The sequence below is a fragment of the Sceloporus occidentalis genome, unplaced genomic scaffold (genome assembly GCF_023333645.1).
Source record: "Sceloporus occidentalis isolate IW3139 unplaced genomic scaffold, rSceOcc1.0.p SCAF_2, whole genome shotgun sequence".
Taxonomy (NCBI): Eukaryota; Metazoa; Chordata; class Lepidosauria; order Squamata; family Phrynosomatidae; genus Sceloporus; species Sceloporus occidentalis.
The window spans coordinates 111,186,826-111,199,683 of record NW_028316982.1 but is presented as its reverse complement, the minus strand read 5'-3'; the positions used below and the strand labels follow the sequence as shown (position 1 = coordinate 111,199,683).

The 12,858-nt window shown below is 42.3% G+C and overlaps 1 protein-coding gene across 1 annotated transcript in view; it reads right to left on the bottom strand.

The window, feature by feature from the left end:
* Window positions 1-12,364, bottom strand: part of LDB3 (LIM domain binding 3) — a 191,317-nt gene extending 178,953 nt beyond the window's left edge. Inside the window, exon 1 of the mRNA XM_089510600.1 lies at window positions 12,263-12,364. The gene's annotated coding sequence lies outside the window, so the exon portion shown is untranslated. The remainder of the gene's footprint in view (window positions 1-12,262) is intronic.
* Window positions 12,365-12,858: the final 494 nt, after the last annotated feature.

Genomic DNA, 12,858 nt, shown 5'->3' with positions numbered 1-12,858 from the left:
CTTACCATCAGTTTGTCTAAAATATAACACCAAATTAATCTCATGGCCAGCATAATGGCATGCCACTGTAGATCATCACTAGGTCAAGCTCCTATTTTATTAGGAAATCCAAGATGAAAGCTGGAAGAGGCTCACAGCAAATTCTTTGTGATCTAAGCCAGATCAGCCTTGTTATTCAAGAACAAATGTGACATGGCAACTGTCTTACTATTCATTCACCTCTCATTAAGCAGTACTGATATCAGAACTAGAGGTTGCTGCCATTGTTAGCGGGATCTTGCAAGTTGGAAGGAGAACTGGAAGGAAGAATAGAACTGATCTAATCTCCTTTCCCCTGCTACAATCCATTCTGTCATATCCTCTAGGCCAGAGATGGGTAACTGTGGTCCTTTAGATATTTGTGGCATATGCCTTCCAACAGTCCTCACCAGGATAGTCAGTGGAGAAGGATTTGGGTCCTGGCAGTCCAAAGTCAGTTAGATGACTACAGTGGCCCAACTGTGCTCTAGACTTTCCACTACCAACTGCTGCTGCAAGCTCTGTCCCATTCTTCTTTGCGCCATATAGACCCAATCCCCACAGCACAAGGGTGAAAAACACAAATAGAGGTCACCCAAAGAGATCAAATGTAACTCAAGACATTTATTCTGCTACTACGTCTACCAAAGTACAACCAACTGCATCTGGTGATTTAATCCCCTAATAGGATACATTAGTCAAGGGACACAACTTGTTACACGGCTATGGGAGTTAAGTGACTATTGTATCTTTTTTTTCTTGTTGGACATTCACATGTCCCTGACCCACTTTCACTACTCTACATTTTAATCTTGGTGGAAGCAAGAGCCCTCCTTTTGAATTGTTTTTACTTATGATCCTTTATAATGGTTATCTAAGAGTTTGAAAAGCTATTTTTAAAATCAGTTAATGTTTTAATTCCATGACCTGCAAATCTCTGGTAGTTAGACATTCTTGTAGTTACATTTTTAAAAGAAAAAAGAAAAAGAAAAGTAACCTTTGCTTTCCTATTTCTCAAATGTAACTAAAGAGTCACTACTATTAAATATCTGAATATCTCCTCCTTCAGCAGTTTGAATGCAGCACGAGAAAGCAATTGACCTATATGATCCTCCTCTTCCACCATTTAGTCATGTTAAAAGTAACTAAAAAGTTATACAGTGCTGCAAAAAGAATGGAATATTACTAAAGTAGTTGTCGATTAATTATGGAAGAAGCAAATTAATTATAATAATAATAATAAATAAATAAAATTTTTATTTATATACCGCCCTTCCAACAGATCAGGGCGGTTTACAACAGATTAAAAACAATACAATAAGACAATAAATCCATACAATAATTCCATAAAAACAAAGACAGAAAAGCCCCGGATTAGCAACTAGTTATGTGTATAAGCAACTAGTTATGTGTAACTCCAGTTGTGATGCTGTGTAAAGATAATACTATTCCGCATGGGGGTTTAGGGGAAGAGAACTTGCCTACAGTCACTTATAGCAAGTATGGGAGTTATCCCACAAGACAAGTCCAAGCCCTTTCACAAAGACCCTTCTCTAGTCAGGCTCAGATTTCCCTGAAACAAAAGAACAGACACTCTCCCTTCAAATAGCAACACATCGAGCCAGAAAAAAAGGTCAAAGGCTTTGGAAGCCGTATTTGCTGAAATCATTTCACGGAACAGGATGAAGTTCTCTCTTTCAAAGACAGATACCAAAATGACCAAAGTTCACAAAGCCCCAGTGAATACTGCCCTTTCGGCGATTGCTAAAAACAGTCATACGAAGGGAGATGTCGCTGGAATGCTAACAGCAGTACTGTATCAATTATATGCTGGGCATGCAGGCAGGGAATGAACACCTCAAGGTAGGGGTTCAGAATAGGAACACCATCATACTATGAGCCATTTACACTTTGACAGCTAATGTCAGATTCACTGCCATGCTGGAAACAATTCATAATGTGATGGTTGTCACTGTGCCTTGGCTGACATTAGGCATAGCTTTCCTTAAGAAATGTTTAGCTGAATTATGCACTGTAAGAAGAAGAGCCTATTAGCAAAAGTGTGAATGCCACACAACCAGAGGTGTGTGAGAGAAAATGCAGAATGAAGTCATTCATGTGCTCACGCATAGGGCTAAACTTGGAGTAGGGATATGGGTGCATATAAACCTTTGCCCCTAACCACTACTGAGTGATCAGCAACTCTCTAGACCTTCGTTTTGAAGGTTTAAAGGGGGCTCCATAATTATATTCATCTGGAAACAGTTATGAAGCCATATAATAGGAGTGAGGAAAGTATAGTGAACCCTTGGTATATGCTGGGGTTTGGCTCCAGCCCCCTCCCCCATGGATACCAAAATCTGTGGATGCTTATGTTCCATTAAATACAATGGCATAGTCAAATAGTGTCCCTTGTGTAAAATGGCACAATTAAGGTTTGCTTTCTGGATTATTTTAAAAATATTTTTTCTAGCCATAGATGGTTGAATCTGTTGATAAAGAATTTGTGGGTACAAAGACCCAACTGTATAGGTGTGCCCCCCCCCTCCCCAATCTAATTTTTGCAACTCCCTAAAGCCATCTCAAATTACACTGCTCAGAATTTTCAGGTTAAAAAACTCTTGAAAGTAAATTGCTGCTCCTAGAGGAAACACTCTTGGGGACCTCTGGGAGCAGAGAATTGGATTCAAACATGCAATTCCTCCTCCTCACCCCATACTCTAGAACCCATCCAGATCTTGAAAATTACAACTGGAAGTCACTTTCAATGGTACGTTTGGCACAATGTTCAGTTGAAAACTGACGGGCTGTGCATACTGGCATCTTTAGCTGGGTTGGGGGCAGAGTTGGGGCATAGCGTGTACACGATGCATGCCCCAGCTCCACCCCCAGGCCAGCATGATGCCACGTGCTACATGTCGCATGGCATCACGGGGCTCCTCTGGTACTACGTCCGCATGATGCAGCACCGAAGGAGCGCTGTAAAGCCATGGTGCCACAGCTATCATGTCCTTTGCAGGACACAAAAAGAAGCCACTTTTTACAATTCCTTTTCGCGCCCTGCAAAGGCCAGATTGGGAGCATAATGTGTGGTTGTACAAGGGGCGGTCCCTGAGTGGGGTGGCCCAACATAGGGGTAAAAAATGCCCCTAGCTCATTGCAGATTTCCCACCCCTGCCTTATATGGACCTTTGCAGTCAACATACAAAATTCTGGGAAGCTGTGAGGCAATCATTAGTACCTGGGGTATGATTTATACAAGTACGATTGCCCTATCCTCAGTGTAGCCCTACACACAAGTAACAAATGCCAACACAGGGATTTTGAATACCTTGCAGACTTAGGATTTCACGGATACAAGTGGTCCCTGCACTCACAAAGACAAAAGGAAACGGTGCCTATCTCAACCCTGCATCTATTTCAAATATTCTGCATTGTCATTATGTTGTTAATTGCACTGATAATCTGATACTGTGGAGTCAACCCTTGGTTGTTGAAGTCTGTGCCAGTGCAACACATGTTCTGCTAAGTTCTACCAGCCCGGTGGTGGTTTGTGTATCTGCTTTCAAGTATGAGCTGATGATGGGCTTCACTGTATCCAAAACCATCTAGTCCTTGACAGCAGATAGACACAACACCAAGGGTTGATTCCACAGCACAATAAGGTACTTGTTAATTTTTTTAGCATATATGATTATGAAGATAAGGTTTTAAGCACAGACCGGCAGGTCCTATCACACTGCACAGTTATAGCACTAAGATTTAACTTTACTTGCTATAACTCCATCCTGTGGAATCCTGGAATTTGCAGTTTAGAGAGGAGTGCTTCGAATTCTCAATCATAGAGCTGTAGTCCCTCATCTAATTACAAATGCCAGGATTCCATAGGATGTTATCATATCTAAAGTGGAATCATAGGACTATAATTATATCATCTGAAAGGGTCAATGGTGAAATTGCAGGAGCCAAATAGGGTTGCTGAGTCATTGAAAGAGATCACCAGTAACCAGGTGTTAGTGTCTTACGTAGCTCTTTGGCTTGCACCCGGGTCACACTACCAGTAGTATGGTGTGGTCCTGAAGGTGATATTGCCACCTTCATTCTGCATTGCTGCTGCATTCAGTCAGGGTTTGGATATGTGAAAGCGAAGGTTGGAGTACCCATTGTCCTGCTTCATCTCCTCTACTTTTCTGCCATACCGTTCTATATATGCCACCAGAGAGTGCTAGGGTTGATCTTCCTTGGCTACTGAAGAGTTTATCACATGGGAGGAATTTCTCTTAATTTCAAATGAAAACAAAGTGGGGCCAGAACGCATTCATGCGAATTCACTAATTTACGTGAATTTGAATTGCGTTCAAACTGATTTCCCATTGCCCAAAAATAGCTTGCTATTGCCCGAAATTATACATTTCTGTTTCTCTGTCCTTTAGAGGGACTTTTAAAAAAGAAACAAGGATTTTGTCTTAGGAGGTTTATTGGTCTCCTTTCTTCTGAAGTCACAGCCTTTTATAGGTGCAATAACACTGTAACTGCTACAGATACTTTGGTCGCAAATACTTTGGTCACATTGATTTCAACTGGAAAATAATCCAACAGAGCAAATAGAGTTCTATAAACAAAGGCACTCACATTCTTTCTGTGCCCTTTAATGTACTTTGCCTTTAATGTAGTTTGACAGGTACAAAGAGGACATTGTTATTGTGGCATCATAAGAACAAAAAGCTTTGCCAGGTATCATTAAAAGTAGAGGCTTTTCAGCCAAGATCCCATCTGGAAAGATTTAATTGAACTTGACAATGGTGACAGTTTGGGGTCCTTAAATAATGCTGACAATGTCCTATTAAATCACTGACATGAAGTCATACTAGGACTTCAATTTAAATTTGATTTCAGATGGAAGATAGCAGCAACTCAAGAAGTGGTTTACAATCCAGTCATGTGGATAATAGAAGTAAGGAGAGGGAGGCCATGGAATCATTAAATGCCCTTTAACTTAAATGAAAGGTGGATATTCAGACAGATCTAAACAGCTTGTCCTAGTGTCTGTTCCTCTTTCTCTTTGGCAGCACGTAGACATGTTAGCACTAACCCTGGCTACAAACAAGGAAATGCAAATTCCCTAACCAGGCATGGAGCCAGTTATTTTTTTGAGAGGGAGGGCAGATCTAAAGGTATTTTGAGGCAACATCATTCATAGATTCAAACCTACAGAAACTTAAATACAAGGAGTTAAACACAAGCAAGTTTTATTTAAAATGTCTTAAGCAAAATTTGATTTTAAAACACAAAATAAAACTCGAAACCAGTTTTACCTCCACACTTTCACCTTTACATTTTTGCACTGACAGTCAGGAATTCTGGACGGTGTGACTAGGGCTGCATCTGCACTGCAGAAATAATGCAGTTTGACACCTTGTTAACTGCCACGGCTCAGTCCTATTGAATTCTGGGATTTGTCATTTTGTGAGATATTTAGCCTTCTCTGTCAGAGAGCTCTGATGCCACAATAAACTACAATTCCCAGCATTTCATAGCACTCAGCCATGGCAGTAAAAAGCAGCATTAAACTGCATTATTTCTACTGTGCACCTGCAACCTCAGCTTCTTTTTTTCCAGTGAGACCGATTTACAAGTAACTGAAGATAAAGAAAGCCAAGGATACCACAAGATTAGATCTCTGAGCTGCTTAGAAACTGTCAGTCAAACCAGTCCTGAACTCATTCACATCACACACACATACACAATGACATATATCTATATGTCGCCCAGGAACAGGGGCCTTGCTGTTGATCCTGACCTTGGCATCACATGGCTGGGTTAGCCTCAGAACTTGGAAAGGCTATTTTCTTGGATGATCATTTCGACAATACTCCCAGTGAGAATGGCCATTGCTGACTGGGAGAATTCTGGAAGTTGTAGTACAAACTAAGGAACTTTTCTATGTTCTAGGGGTTGCCTGTGTCTTTGAAGTCCACACAGATTGCAGATATCAGTAAAGGAGCCCTTGAGCATGAGTAGATGCTCAAGTCTGTGTAACGACTCGTCTTTGGACATACAGACTCAGCGCATGAAAAGTAGGGGGTGGAGTGGGACAGCCACAAAAACCTGGGGAAGGACAACTTGTATGATCCCACTCCCTGTTTATCTGGTAGACCTGATTCTGGAAGCCTTCATATACAAGTAGATCAGAGAATGTCATCTGACCCATCCTGGCCTATCAGTGCAATGAGGCTTCAGCTGCTTTGCCAGAAGTACTCTCCTTTGTTCCAAGCTGCAAAGGATCTCACATCATAATAACCCCATCTTGATATTCAGAAGTTTACCTTTCAAGACCTGCTGCAAATAAAGGTGAAGACACCTACCCAGATTTGTAAAACATTGCCTGCATGTTTTCTCTTCTATAACCTTTTAAAAATTGTTCTTACTTTAAGAAACAAAATTAGCAGTCCCAAGAAAGAGACTTCTACAGTTCTGAGTTGTGTAGTCTCTGGCTACATAGGAAGGCTTGGACCAACATGCTCTTGTAAACTTTCAGAACTGTTGGAAAGGACTGGGCATGGCTGGGCACTATATATTACCATGTGCAAAGGCCAGGCCATAGAGGTGTCTGTCTTATATCAAGGCAAGAAGACCTTGTTACCCAACCTGGTCTACACTGAATGGCTATGTTCAACCAGAAGAATCCTTCCAGATTTACTTGGAGATGTGAGGGACTGGACCTGGAACCTTCTACATGAAAAGCACGTGTTCTACATGAAGAGCACATTCATGCAATTCTTCCACAGGTGAATTACAGACTGCCGCTTTGCAGCGGTCTACCGGCGCTGCTGTTTGCTCTGCGAGGGAGCCGCAGCAGCCAAACTGCGCAGCTCCTGCGCGGAGCAAAAAAGAAGTGCCAAAATGGCGATTCTTCTCGTGACGTGGTTATGATGTCACAAGGCGCCAATGGTGCACTCGCAACGTCATAAGCGTCACGCGACGTCTGCGCGTACTATATGGCGGTATATAACCCACCATAGTCTTCATATGAATGAAATAAATCTGCTGTATTTCAATGTAGGCAAGAGAAAAGAGCTAGTTATTATATTTTTCTTGTTGAAAAATAAAAGAGTGTGTGTGTGTGTATGAGAGAGAGAGAGAGAGAGAGAGAGAGAGAGAGAGAGAGAGAGAGAGAGAGAAACCCCCTTGGAAAAATAAAAGTTTGCCCCTCCTCTTCATGACAGTTGTATAACAGAAAAAATAGTACGGGGCTTGAACTTTTCTGTAGTGACTCCCTCACATACGCCTCCAATTTTGGAAAACCCAGCTGACCCAAGTTCATCTCAACCTGACTGTGGTTGCATCTGCACTGCAGAAATAATCTGATTTGACCCTACTCTAACGGCCATACCTACCAACCACTTTTATAGTTGTTTAATTGTTTTGATTTCCTTCAAAGAACTACAACCAGAAATTACAGTTTGGTTTGGTGAGACTGCCTCTCTTTATGGATAATAATCCTGTAGGAATGCATGAAGAAATACCCTCCTACATCTTGAATAAGAAAACACTTTAAAGGCTAAATCCCATGTTAGTCCTATCTCTAGTTGTTGTGTGCCTTCAAGTCATTTCCAATTTATGGCAATCCTAAAGTGAATCTATCATATGGTTTTCTTGGCAAGATTTGTTCAGAGGAGGTTTGCCTTCCATGAGGCTGAGAGTATGTGACTTGCCCAAGGTCACCCAAGGTCATGGCTGACCGGGACCATTGAACTCAAGTACCTTTCACTTCATTTCATTTACTGTATTTATAGGATTTATACCCCACTTTTCTCCCAGAATGGGATCCAAGGTGTCATTGTGTCTATTCTAAGTAGGAATAAAGTGTAATATGGGCATTGTGCACTAAAAAAACTGTTTCTATCTCCCTTCCTCCCTTTTTTTTTTCTGTTGAATTCTGGGTTTCAGAGCAAAGTTGCCCTTTTGAAAATGTAATACTTTACATAGAATAAATCCTACAGCAGCTGGGTAAAGGGGACAGTAATTTGAAGCTGCTAAATTGGGACTTGTTGGTGTTAAAATACTGAAAAGCAATTCTACATGATGCCAGTGAGTAACTTTAGTTAGTGTAAGCAACTAAGAGATAAGGTTTTGTTGGATCTGATCTCTCAATTTTGGTGTATGAGCAACTCAAAGTCAAAAAGCCAGATGAAAAATATTATGTTATGTAACCAGTGTTCATAATAACCTCCCCTTCCAAATCACTTTACAATCTTTAAAGAAGGGGTGGCCAGCTTGTGATGGTCCTGAGGCTACAAGGTGGAGCTCGGAAGTTATGAACTACAAGTAATATAGCTGCCCGTTATTACTTATTGGGGTGTATATACAACAAAATAGCCAGCCCAGTGTAGTTGTTTGTACTGTATATTGTACTAGGAGTCTGGGAGACAAGAGTTCAAATCCCTGTTCAGTTATGGAAAACCACTATCCAAGGGATCTTAGGTGGTTTACAGACAGCCCCTTTGGGGCGGCTTGTACCCACCCCTTTCCCCAACGGATCGGGGCCTCAGCTGCCACAGCGGCAGCCCTGAGGCCCCAATCCGCCACTTTTCCAGGCTGCAGGAAGCGGCAAAACGCCGCTTCCCGGCGGCCTGGAAAGGGGGTGTCCTTGGGGCTTCATGCCCCAAGGACACCCCAACAGTGGCAGGGAAAAGAGAAAGGGGCCACTCGGCCCCTTTCTCCTTTGCGTCGCTGGCACAGCTGTGCAAAGGCTGCGCCAGTGACACAAACCCAGGAAGGAGCTCCATTTTGGCACCCTTCCACAGCGCCAGGACGTCACATGCGTGCCACTCCGTTTGGAAGCGGCACAGTCGTGACGTCCTAATGGCAGTGCCCATGTAGAATGGGGCCCATGTAGAATGGGGCACCACCATTTTGTATGTATTGTGTACGTACTAGCGTTGGGGGCGTCTGAATGAAACACCCCTGGGCAACCCTAGTACGTACACAGTACGTACTAAAAGGCCCATCTGGAAAGGGCCTTTGACAAGTTTTTCAGTCTCAGAGAATGGCAATGTCAAACCTTCTTTGCCCAGATCATGCCAAGAAAACCCCAGAATAGGTTCAACGCAGGGTAGCCAAAAGTTGGAAATGACTTAAAGGCACCCAACAAAAACAACAAATGTGTAACAAGAGTGTAAACACGTTCTGTTTCAAAAAAGAGGAATGTGTAAAATCCATGTTACTTCCAGTTATTTTCAAAAGTTATTTTCAAAGAGTGTTTTTAAATGCATTTTTAGAGGATTTTGAGGGTTTTTGGGGGGGAGGTTGTGGTATACTTGAGATCCCTTGAAACAGCTTTAGATATAAATATTTTAATAAATTGGTGAGAGTTTTATGCCATTCTTCTATCAATCCTAAGAACAACAAAAAAGCAATAGAAAATACAAGAAGTACAGTAATGTTAGTTTTTTGTGGGTTTTTCGGGCTATGTGGCCATGTTCTAGAAGAGTTTGTTTCTAACGTTTCGCCAGCATCTGTGGCTGGCATCTTCAGCCACAGATGCTGACAAAGCATCAGAAACAAACTCTTCTAGAACATGGCCACATAGCCCGAAAAACCCACAAAAAAACTATGGATGCCGGCCATGAAAGCCTTCAACTTCACACAGTAATCTTGTTACTTTTCCTGGGATCTCTGCAAGTCCTGGGACTTAGGTTATTTCTGAAACATGTTAATGAAGGCCAGAAACAAATTACTTTAGAAAAGTAATTTTCCAGGCACTGCTGGAAGGAAGGCTATTTTGCCTTATAAACCGAGGCTCTCACAAGTCATGAGTCTACATAGTAAAACCGGTAGCACCCAGAAATCAGGCCTTCAAATCTACTGACTATATGCTCTGAGGCATCACTTTATGTTTGGTGTTCAAACATTTCAGGCATGGGATTTAACTAGCCATTAGTACGTCTTTCAAACAACATTGAAAACTTTGTATTATATATCTTTTCCCCTTATGCCTCAAAGTGCGAGCAAACCTTTTAGCTTTTTTCTTTAAGCCCCAAGAGGGCAAAAGGCTGTTATTTTGAGGATCAGAGCTGCCCATTGGCAAGTCCCTGCTTTAAAGATGAGAACTTTAAAGAACTACAGACATGATCAGTTTGGATCAGACTTTTCATTACGTGGTTCGTTTGTGTTCGGGCATCCCTTGGAGCATCGTCTGAACTTTGAAACGTGCAACTTGCAAAGGAAAGCAGGGAGAGAGCACTCAGATGCCAAAAAGGGGACGCTTTTAAAATATCAAAATGAACTGAAAGAAAATAGATCTACAAAAAACACTAACGGTTTTAGATAGCTTAATTGTACCAACACTTCATGAAGAGTAAGCCCAATTAAGGAGTCTTTCTCGGAGCTGGTCCTACCATTAGGCAGAGTGAGGCATCTCCCTCAGCAGGCAGCAGATTTAGGGTGGCATGAAAGGCCAAGAAAGGGATAGCTTTTGTTGCTGTTAATATTGTATACTTATTGCCAGGGATAGGGAGGGGGTGTTTGTGTTCATTTCCCCCCTGTTATTCAAAAAACAAATTTGAATCATATAACTATAGAGTTGAAAGAGACCCCCAAGGGCCATCCAGTGCAACCCCCTGCCATGCAGGAATACACCATCATAGCATTTCCAACAGACTGGCATCCAGCTTTGCTTGGCTTTGGGCATGCACTTGGGGACAATCAAAAAGAGGAAACTTTTTTTTTGCCCCCGTCAGGCAGCAAAAGTGTCTTTAGCCAAGCTTCCAAGTAAACCATTGACAGAACTGGGCCATCTATCTTGTTGTCGTTGTTGTTGCCCTTGAGGTCACTTCTGACATATGGCAACCTGGAGGTGTTGCCAGGTTTTTCTTGGCAAGATTTGTTCAGTCTGAGGCTGAGAGAGTGCGACTTACCCAAAGTGGGTTTTGTTGTGGCAGAGCTGGGAATTAAACCCTGGTCTCTTGGGCTGTAAGCCAACCCTCAAATCACTATGCCATGCTAGCTCTACATCTCTTACAAAGGTAAGGCTGAGCCACCATCACTTCCAGAATGCTTTCGCTAAGGAATATTTAAAGCTTTTATAAAGTGGATAGCAGCAGGCTTGAGAACCATATATATATATATATATATATATATATATATATGAGAGAAAGGGTTTGGTGCTTGCCAGACCACCATTGGATTTCATACACACACACACACACACACACACACACACAAAATGGTGGTCTGGCAAGCACCAAACTCTTTCATGCCTCTGAATCAGCAGCTTATGAAGAAAAGAAGGGTGGCAGAGGAGGGGGGAATAGATAAATATAGCTGGTGGCTTTAGAGTTAGATATGGGAGCAATGCAGTGCAAGGAATTAAGTGAACTGTACTCTGTGAATAGCTTTGATGGAGGAGAAAAAGGGTTGATGGGGGGCTAAGCAGGAGGAGGAAAAAGAAAAGGTGGCAGGATGGAGGAGAAGAAGAAGAGGAAGAGGAAGAAGAAGCAAGAAGAAGGAAGGGGGAGGGGGAGGGGGAAAGAAGAAGAAGAGGAAGGAGAAGGAAGAGGAAGAAGAAGAAGAAGAGGAGGAGGAGGAGGAGGAGGAGGAGGAGAAAGGACAGGAAGGAGAAGAGAAAGAAGAGGAGGAAGAGAAAGAAGAAGAAGCAGGAAGAGGAAGAAGTAGAAGGGAGAAGAGAAAGAAGAGGAGGAAGAGGAAGAAGAAGAGGAGGAAAGGAAAGAAGAAGAGGAGGAAGAAGAAGAAGCAGCAAGAAGAAGCAAGAAGAAAGAAGGAGGAGGGGAGGGGGAGGGGAGGAGGAAAGAAGAAGAAGAGAAAGACGAAGGAAGAGGAAGAAGAAGAAGAAGTGAAAGTAGAAGAAGGAAAAAAGAAAGAAGAGGAGGAGGAGGAATAAGAAAACCACAAGCTGCTCTGAGCTGATGAGTGAACGAATGCCCTGCAGCCAGTCCCATCTGCCCAGCCTGAAAGGCAGAGGACCCGAGAGCAGCCAGCCTCTCCTAAGGAGGGCTGCGTCCGCACTGCAGCCACTATCCGGATCGAGCCCCGATTTAAGACTATGGAAAGCTCTGGTGCCTGGACAAACTCCCCTCCCCGGAATCCCATAGCCTTGAGCCGGCGATGGCTGCAGTGGGGAGGCAGCTAGGAGGGGGCAGGAGCTGTAGCAGGGAATCCAGGCAGGCAGAGAGCGAGGAGGAGTGGAGCAAGAGATGGAGAAAAGAAGGAGGACCAGGGGTACCTAGAGACCATCCATCCATCCATCCATCCGCCGGCCCTCTCCCTGGGAGCAGCGCTGCAGATCATCCGAGGGGCATCATCCCTGGCCTCCCTGCTGGTCCCATCCCCAGCCAGGCTGCTGCTGCCCACTGCCTTGCCTTAAGGTGGCTCCCTTAAAGCGACCGCTGCCCATTGGCTAACAGAGAGGAGAGGGGTTCCCCCCCATTCCCCCCAATAGACCCTTTCTTCTAAGCTTGCCAGCTTGATTCCCTCTGCCTACTGGGCATCACTGATCGCCCTCTAGCCAGGAAAAAGTTTTATTTTTATTTTTATTTTATTATTTATTATTTTATTTCATTATTTCTTTCTTTATTTTATGTATTTTACGTATTTATTTTATTTTATTTATCTATTTTATGTGTTTTATTATTTCATTTCATTTATTATTTTATTTTACTTATTATTTTATTTTATTTATGTGTTTTATTATTTCATTTCATTTATTATTTTATTTTACTTATTATTTTATTTTATTTATGTGTTTTATTATTTCATTTCATTTATTATTTTATTTTACTTATTATTTTATTTTATTTATGTGTTTTATTATTTCATTTC